The sequence below is a fragment of the Astyanax mexicanus genome, chromosome 6 (genome assembly GCF_023375975.1).
Source record: "Astyanax mexicanus isolate ESR-SI-001 chromosome 6, AstMex3_surface, whole genome shotgun sequence".
Lineage (NCBI taxonomy): Eukaryota > Metazoa > Chordata > Actinopteri > Characiformes > Acestrorhamphidae > Astyanax > Astyanax mexicanus.
Window position 1 is genome coordinate 22,272,968 of NC_064413.1, and position 9,601 is coordinate 22,282,568.

At 34.8% G+C, this 9,601-nt stretch overlaps 1 long non-coding RNA gene across 1 annotated transcript; it reads right to left on the minus strand.

Annotated features, from left to right (window-relative positions):
- Positions 1 to 8,361: 8,361 nt before the first annotated feature.
- LOC125802353 (uncharacterized) lies at positions 8,362 to 9,269 on the minus strand. The gene is made up of 2 exons (XR_007439394.1): positions 8,983 to 9,269; positions 8,362 to 8,480 (listed from the first exon to the last, which is right to left on the minus strand). It is a non-coding gene; the product is annotated as an uncharacterized LOC125802353 (long non-coding RNA).
- Positions 9,270 to 9,601: the final 332 nt, after the last annotated feature.

Sequence of the window (9,601 nt, forward strand, 5' to 3'; positions counted from 1 at the left end):
GATTATTGTTTTTTGTTTATACGGACAGAAACAATCTAATATTTATATGTAATTTATATGTAATGTATCTAATTTGTATCCAACACATCTAATGACTATTACAACAGTTGAAAACTTTTGCAAGGCACTTTATATTGTGAAAATATATTTCCTCTCACCAAGCTTAGCCTTTCATTAACACAGACTGTCCCTGGCATTTAGCTGCCTAAGGCCAGTCTGGGAAATGTAATACACTGCACATACCCTTTTGTAATAAGAACTTTGTATTTCATTATAATGTCCTTAATATGATTCCAGGACTTGAGGGCAAATCCTAGTTGTATTAAATGTAGTTTGTATACCAGGATCATAGCTTTAAAAAAAAAAAAAAAAAATCAGATAACACAAGGCAAGCCGGTAATTTGCTGTTAACACAGCTATAGAAAAATATTGGCTACCCTATCATGCCTCATCTGAGAGAGGTTACCTTTTTAAATGTTTTTGCTACTGCCTCAGGTTAATAAACACATTTGTTTAACTTGTTGATCTACAGGATTCTGCTTGAGCGCAACATAAACTGGATTTTGTAAAAGAGTGATAAATATTTAAATCAGAAAGAAAGGGCAAGTTTGTGTTTAAGGTATGGTAAGATGTTTGCAGTACACTAATAACAATTTCTCTGAAACAATTCTGACCTTTTTATTTCATCTGTGAGTGAGAATAATTATTATAAATTAGATATGAGATTTTGTAGCAAAAATTTAGTATGATACTTTTATTTCTAGTCCTGAGACATATTCATGTACCTGGATGGATTAATCTTAAAAAGCCACTAAACCCTAAACCATACATAATTTTTTTTCATTATTAGCTGAAATGTGTTTCTTTTAAGTAATGAAACATATCAGTCCTACTTAAAAATTGTAAAAAAAACTCTTTTTATTGTGGTCACATCATAATATGCAGATCAGTCAATCAATAAAACCGCCCCCCTGCTGATCAGAGGCACACTGTTGCTGCTTCTGCAGCTCAGCCAATCAGCTTTCTCTCATGCCCCATCTCTAAACCCATACATCACCCAGTGCCCCTCGTAAACTACAACTCACTTCTTTTTTTTTAAGCATTTTTCAAATTTGAGCTTAGGGTGGAGTCAGCAAAAATCAGGGGGGTTAGTGGTCCTTTAAAAAGCTGTAAGTATAAAGGTTGATTTTTGGACCTGACAGATTTTTGACCTTTTTATATCAGGTACCACCAATAACTAAACTAAAATTTCCATGTACTCCAAAAAAGAACATTTGCAATGTAAAAATGTTTCAATCGTGCAGCCCTAATTTATTGTATCTAATGTGATACATTCAGAAAATATATTTTTCACAATATTTAATTAATCAAAATTTAAATTTAAAATGTAGGAGTTTTTGTATTATTATTATTATTATTATTTTATTAAAACTAGTATTGGATTAAAAAGCAATGTCAATATTGTTTTATTACGGAAAGTTCAAGGTTTTCTAGGCTTTGATTTAGCCTACATTTAAAATAAAAAAATGCATTTCAGAAGACGGCACCATCTGGCATGGTCTACTTTTGTGCACCTTCTATTTATTTTATTTGTATTTTTTTTTTCGAATGTTTCCCATTTTATCCCCAATATACAAGGATTAGGACTCAATAGGGATGTCACAACACCAGGAGGGTGAAGACTAGCACATGCCTCCTCCGATACATGTGAAGTCAGTCACCGTCTCTTTTTAAACTGCTGCTGATGCAGCATTGCCAACTAGCATCACAGCGCTCTCGGAGGAAAGCGCTGCGACTCGGTTCCGATACATCAGCTCACAGACACCTTGTTCTTGGGACATCACCCCCTTTGGAGTGATGTGGGGAGAGAGAGAGCACCATCTACCCACCTAGAGAGACCAATGCCAATTGTGTTCCCTCAGGGCTCTGGCAGCTGATGGCAAGCTGCAAGACCAAGATTCAAACCAGTGATCTCCCGATCATAGTGGCAGTGCAGTAGTCTGCAAACTTGATATACCTTTGATCATTAAACAATACTTTAAAGTAAGTTATTTTATTATCATTATCAACAAATTATAATAAATGTCACAGTTAGCCACTGTTGGTCTAAAATGATGACTGAGCTGATTTCATCACCACTTGCTGCTTTGAATGAAATGCCAGATTTCAGAATTTCCAGCACTAGATAGACTGGACTCATTCTGGCCGGAGGTTAGAGAGAAGGAGAAAATAAAACAAGATCTAAAAGGATCGATAACTGTTTCATCAGATTTAAAGGATGGCATTACGCTCAGCTTTATGGAAGCTTTGACACAGTTTCAGGGTGGCCAAGTCCTTGGGATTTAACAGAAGGGTTTGTGGTGCTGTAAACATGCCGCTATTCTCTTTTCCATTTCGTCCACATAAAGTGCAGGCGGATCAGTAAATCTGCAATGCAAGGTGATTGTAGGCTTTAAAGCCTCTCTCTCTCTCTCTCTCTCTCTCTCTCTCTCTCTAAGCTACTCCACTGCCATCTGCACTATTATTTAGATGATAGATTATATTTTCTGATGTTGGAGATATAGTACAGTCAGTCTAATGTAAACAAAACACACACATGCATTACGAGCACTTGGCTGAACTGATAAAAAAGCTTTAAAAGTGTACAGGGGGAAAAGGGCCCATATTTTTTTTAGTGCTTTTTTTAGGGTAAAAAATCAATATTAATCAGCTTACCATGACTAACTAGCAAAATTAGTTGTATTACAGTTTTAGCATCACAATTAAGATTATTGTCTAATATAATTTTATACTTTATTAGTATAATGAAACCATGTAGATAATGAGGCTGTCTGTTGGTAAGAACTTGGTGATAAGTTGCATATTATGATACAGGGCTTACGGCTCAATATATGACAATGACTATATCACAACATTCTGTGATCATTCTTAATTACATTTGATGAAAAAAACTATTATAGTATAAAATACACAATCATATTCATATTCAAATCAGAACAAAATAAAAGTTTACTTTTTTGCAAATATAACAACAGAGTACAACACTGCTATCAAGCATTTAGGATTTCATCACAGCACAAAAGTTACCACTGTCTATATTTTTTTTTATAAAAAAAAAATATATATATATATAATATAAAGTGTTTGTAACAATCAATATAGTATTGCAAAATTGAATTCTAAAATAACAATATTTGTTTACATCCCACTATTGGGGATGTTGTAACACACTATGAATATATTGAATATATGTACCCTTGTGAAAAAGAAAGTATACTTTAATTAAAAGTATGTTCAAATTAGGTAAAGAATACTAAAAGTGCATTTTCTATTTATTATACACATTATTATACACTATTTATAAATACACATTAAATATGCTTTCTCTGTATTTCCATAAAATGTATTTTTAAGCAATATATGAGTGGTTGACATGACGTGACCTTTTTTTGGTCCAATGTGTCAAATATATATATGAATTATAACAAAACATTTTAAAAACGGTGATGATATTTTTTCAGAAAGTGCTGTTTATATGAATTAAGAGAGCATTCACATGATTAATATTTATTTTATTTACACTTTTCAGTCAAACCAGAAAAAGCTCATAAATTGTGACTGTCCCAATCACATTTCACAAGTTAGATTTTAAATAAAAATAAGTAAATTAATTTATTTTACTGTTTAGTCAATCATATATTAAGAACCAAGATGTCCTACTTGTGTGTTTGCTTGGCTAAAAGTTCAGGAATAATATTTTAAAGCCACCATTAACTAAAATATTTTGTCCCAAAAATACATATCATATGGTGTGACACCATACTCTTTTTTTTTAACAGGCACTTGTTTGGAGACTTTTGGGGAGTGGGGGGTCCTCCTTCTTTCAGAAGGAAGAACAACACCTCAAAAAAGGCACTGAAAGTTACAGGGTAAATTATCACTCTTTATTCTTTTAGAAAAATCAAGTATATCTAGCACTTTTGCTTCAGTTCCATTTTGGACACATTTTACACAAAAGTGCTCAAATTAAATTACTTTTCAGTCAATATTACCTTTAAAACTGTGTTGTCATATTGTAGTTAGCATGGTTTTATGATGCTAGCAAGTCATGCTAACTACATGAAACGTCATACGGTGTGACAGGGTTTTCTTGTCACACCATATATTTATTTTGTCACACTATATGATATGAACTGCATTGAAGTACATACATAATGCTATTATATAAATATATTATAGCTAATAGTTAAGTTTATTAACTATTTTATCCTTGTAACACATTTTGATAGTATATAATTAAAAAAATTGTATCAATACAGCAACTTAATTTATTAACCTATTATGCCATTTACAAACTGAATCTATGATAAACTACAGAATTTTGGGACTCAAACGTTTAGTTTGAGGCAGATTTCAGTAGATGACGAGAGATGAGATTACAGAAAGAACTAGGAAATACAAGGAGAGATTAAATGCAGATTCTGCAACAGTATTGCAGGGTGCAGCATTACATAGCCTATGCCAGAAAAAAGTGCTTTACAAAAGTTTAACGATTTACAAAGATGATTATAATTCATGTAGCTTAAATGCGACAGATTAAAATAAAAAAGTGCAAAATCTATTGAATACAGTGGATTAGTGTATTAGTGGATTATTTAATGTTTCAAAGTTAATTTGTTTGTTTGTTAAATGCATGTGTGGTGTTATTCCCTCATATGGCGTGACACCATGTCATTTGGTGTGACATTCAGAATTTGGTTATTTTTGATTAATTAATCAAAAATATTATATTATAATATTATATTATTATAAATATTGTTATTTTATAACAAGCTATTCCCAAATTAATTAGAAGTATGTGAAATGAATATAAGTAAATGTCTTCCTATCCTAAGTAATTCAAAAATAATTCAAAAGGTAACATATTTGCATGTGAGAAATGCTATACTTTTATAAAGTAATGACAAAGAATCAGGATGAATTGACTTACGTTATTACATTATACCCATTTTTAATATACAATAATATTGTGTATTTATGTCACACCATATGACAATTTTAGTCACTATGAATGTAACCTAGTGATCAAATGTAAAATTCAATAAACCATTATCTACAAAACTGTATATATATATATATATATATATATATATATATATATATATATATATATATATATATATATATATATATATATATATATATTTGTAAATATAAGAGTTGGCAAAATATAACCCAGTGATTTCTGTTACATACATTAGATTTGTCAATCACCCATATACATATACATTGTGTTGATAGAAAAAGTATGTATGTAGCGGCAATAAATGAAGAGTTTGGTTCCAAAACGCTATAAATCCATTTTTATCAATTTGAGTAAAAAGGGTTTTCTTTAGCAAGAAAGTGGTAGGCTGAAAACCACTGTTTTCTGTTTCAAACTATCAAATACCATACTAAGGTTAAAATAACACAAAAAAATCAAATCAAGATTTTAATATTTAAACATTTATTTTTAAAAATAATTCGTTTTTTCGCAAAACGCAATAAATCCATGGCAAGTTTTTTTTTTTTCAAAATGTCTTATATATCCGTTGGCATCAATAGATTTTTTTTTTACTAATAATGTGCAAAATACAATAATAAATAACAGTAAATTGTACATCTGAATATAATAGTTTAACCATTGGGCCTAAAAACACAAATTTCAAAACATTTCTTTTCGAAAAAGTGCAAAATTTCATTAAAGAACAAGACATTAACACTATAAAATCCCCAAAATCACGTTACATTAATGTGCTGTAGTGTAATGTGGTTTAGTATAGTGTGTATAGTGTGTGTGTGTGTTTGTGTGTGTTCATTTTCTTTACCTTTTCACGTACATGAGACTTTTTTGATGGCTTTCTCTTTTTTTTCAATAACTGCTTCACGAACAGGCTCCTCTATACCATCAAAACCGTTCATTTTCGCGGACTTTGAGAGTGAAAAACGAAAGTGAAAGTAGGCTACACGAAATACCGGCCGGCTCAACAGGGCGCGTGTTTATATTCTATAGCTCGTGGAATGCTGCGCTGTGATTGGATGAGTGGAGATGTGGCGTTCTGCGGAAAAACAAGACTGGCGTTTATCGCGTTTTGGAAAGAAAGAGAGAAAACAGGGCAGGATTACACGGCGGGTGTGGCGTTTTGATGAAAATTTAATATTGGCTTTTCAAGAGTGGTCACATTACATTCTGATTCTGGCTCGAACTCATTTTTTTTTTAATGGCGCTTATCGCGTTTTGGAATCAAACTCTTCAAATAATGCTTAAAGTGCACTTTAATGTAGTTTTTTTTCCCAGTGCCATTAATGAGTACAGATATATTAATCACCCTTGATTGGGCTTTTTTTATTGTGTTTAGGCTTTACTGTGACTGCACAGTAGACTGCACTGCTATAGAATGCTTGTGATGATATCATCGCATCACTGTTGGTGGAGTGTTCCAAAGGTGATGTCATCAGGGTTACTATTGGTCAGGTGTTCTAAAGGTGACGTCATCATGCTCCCTATAAATACAGGTTTGAGAGTCAGTTAGTATTGAAGGAGTGACAGTGGCATCTCCATTGTGATTGGTTAAATCCTGTGATGATGTCATCACTGGTGAATACTATAAATATTCATAAAATCATGCTCACTGATTTTAGCTACACCCAGAAGATGTTCAGAAACTTCATACATTTCGTCGTTCCTGGAACACTAGCAGTTGTTGCTGGCTGGCACTGGTACCAATCACTTGGCACATTAGAAGTCAATGTTCCCGGCCTTGTCATTAGAAACAGAGAAACCCTACAGGATAGAGCCATGGCCATCCAGGATTCAGCCAGCGAGCTTAAGGATACAGCCCCGCTGATTCGGGATTTTGCCAAGGAGATTCAAGATCCTGCTATGAAGAGAAAAATTAGATAGCAAACCTTAACTTGGCTTTAAACAAAAGACGCCTAGGGATAAAACTCTAAAAAATACCCTAAATGCTGCACCCCAACTTAGCTCAAATGGTAAAGCGCTCGTATAGCATGCGAGAGGTAGCGGGATCGACACCCGCATCCTCCAATCACACGTAGTGGAGTTCAACACCCATATAAAGCTGTAGGATGACCACGTGTTCTGCTGCATGATGTAGAACGTTAAGGAAGACGTCTCGGGTAACGTTGAATGAATATTCTTTAACTATTTCGGATAATGTTTGGTACAAGAAAATACAAACAAGCTGTCAGGCTGAAACGCCACGTGTGAGGTCATACTTAACGTTGTATATAATGCAGTAAAACACGTGGCCATCCCGCAGCTTTATATGAGTGTTGAAGTCCATTGCGTGGATATATGGGGGAATAGCTCAAATGGTAGAGCGCTCGTTTAGCATGCGAGAGGTAGCGGGATCAACGCCCCCCGCCCGCCCGACACATTGATAAATACTACAATAACTATATATTCTCAGTTGACTGAATTATATGAACTTAATACACATTAACAGCCCACAAATACAGCTAAAAACCACAAAAGTATATAGACTCAACAATCAATGCTTAATTGTTTTAATAAAGTACAGGCGTTCAACAAAAGATCTCTCATTTGTATGCCTACAGGACGCCAGAGCAGCCAAAACATTAAGTACACACAAAAACTCACCAGTCAGACAGCCTATTACTTAGTTTCATGTTGAAGGACACCCTTTAAAAAGGCCTTTTAATATAATATGACACAATAGCTGCAGTCCAATCTGAAGGGAGCTGCCTAGGTAGTCATTGCCTTCAAAGGCAGCTCCCTCGTTCGGCAGCATTTTCACCCATAAGGGATCTTATAAGGCAGCGCGTTCGGGACACGCTCTGGAGTCAGCATACGTCATCACGTCTAGCGCGCTGCGCTCGTGAGCTGTTTATAAATAACTAAAGTTAATGATCACTTACCTCGGGATAAATCTCAATGCAGCGGCAGCTATTTCTCTTTTACTCATCCAAATATTACATATATTTAAATATTCATGATTTACTTTAATTCTACACTTTTCCTCACTTAATTCTCAGAGTATGGTCAGTTTTATTTATGTATTTAATTTATTTTTGATTAGATGCTTCATAGAAATGCATGAGTAATGAAACCATAATATAATAAATATTTTGTATGAGCCATCAGAGCTAAATAATCAAACTAAGCTACGTTTCACACAATAGTACATTCATACACAGTCAGCTAATTTATCTTTACCTTTTAGTTGCATAAAACACATGATTCATAAACTTTTTATTTATTTATTTACCCATACCCACTAGTTGAGATGTGATACTACAATAAGCATAGTGACTATAAAACACAGCAAGCAAAAATAATAATGTTAAGAGAGAAAACTTTATTACATTCAAAGAAAAAAATATATATTCATAAAGGGAGCTAACGCTGCCTCCAGCCGGTCTGACCAGCGTTCACCTTCCCCGGCCCACGTTCATCCCTGTGGAAAAAATAAATCTGAATTAGTAACAGTGGTTTATGGAGAACACGCTCATAATTCCACTATTTACACAATTAATCACTCAGTTACAGGTAAATCTAGTTATTCCCTCTAACAATTAAACTGTTTACGCATTAAATCACTAAATTACAGGTTATTCTACACGTTTACACTATTTACACAGTAAATCACTTAGTTATACGTAACAGTGACTTAAAACAGTTCAAACTTTTTATACTGGACGGCCAGGGTGTCTTTGTTTCCTAGCGGGGGTTTCCTCAGCGCTGCAGCCGCGTTTGGTACTCTGTAAGTCGGCTAGATGCGTGTTAGCTTACCCGGTAAATTAGCGCAATAAGCTAACGGTAGCTTCCGCCGGTCAGGTCTTACATTAAATGAAGTACAGGCGAAAACAACGATGGAAAACAACTTAAAACAGTCTAAAATATGCTAGTTTGATAAACCCACGCAGCGGTGAGTGGAAATACAGGCGGGAATTACTTACATTTGTACAGAAACTCCGTGGCAGGCCGGCTCCGTCCGCCATGTTTTTAAATCTGAGCGCTGGAACTCTGAGCTGGTGAAATGCATCATGGGATTGCCTTCGCCGTGAAGGATACATCTCACGCTGTCTTCAGAATTGGGGTAAAATAAGGCAGCTGCCCAGGTAGGCAGCACATGCTACCTTCCGAATGGGACAGTCCTTTTCTCGGGAGCGCGCCTATGCTGCCTGCAAATGCTGCCTAGTTGGGCAGCTCCCTTCAGATTGGACCGCAGCTAATATCTGTCTTATTTCCATGATAGTTAGCTTTATATTAATTAATCCAGCATGCGCGCTCTGTTTCACAACCAATCAATGCAAGTAGCGTAACCCCTTCATTCGAGCACAGAGAAGGGGTTAGACAGCCCCCCCTACTATATTACATATAGTAATAATTTAGTACAAATTAATAGGCTGGACCAACTCCACCCACCTACTCCACCTTGGACTCCTCCCCTGCAGTGGGACTCGTCCGGACCTATTTTGTTGTCACTCATGACTTATATGACATATGTGTGTGTGATTGGTTGAGTGTACGAAGTCATGACACACACGCTCACACACTCTGTCACGTACACACACA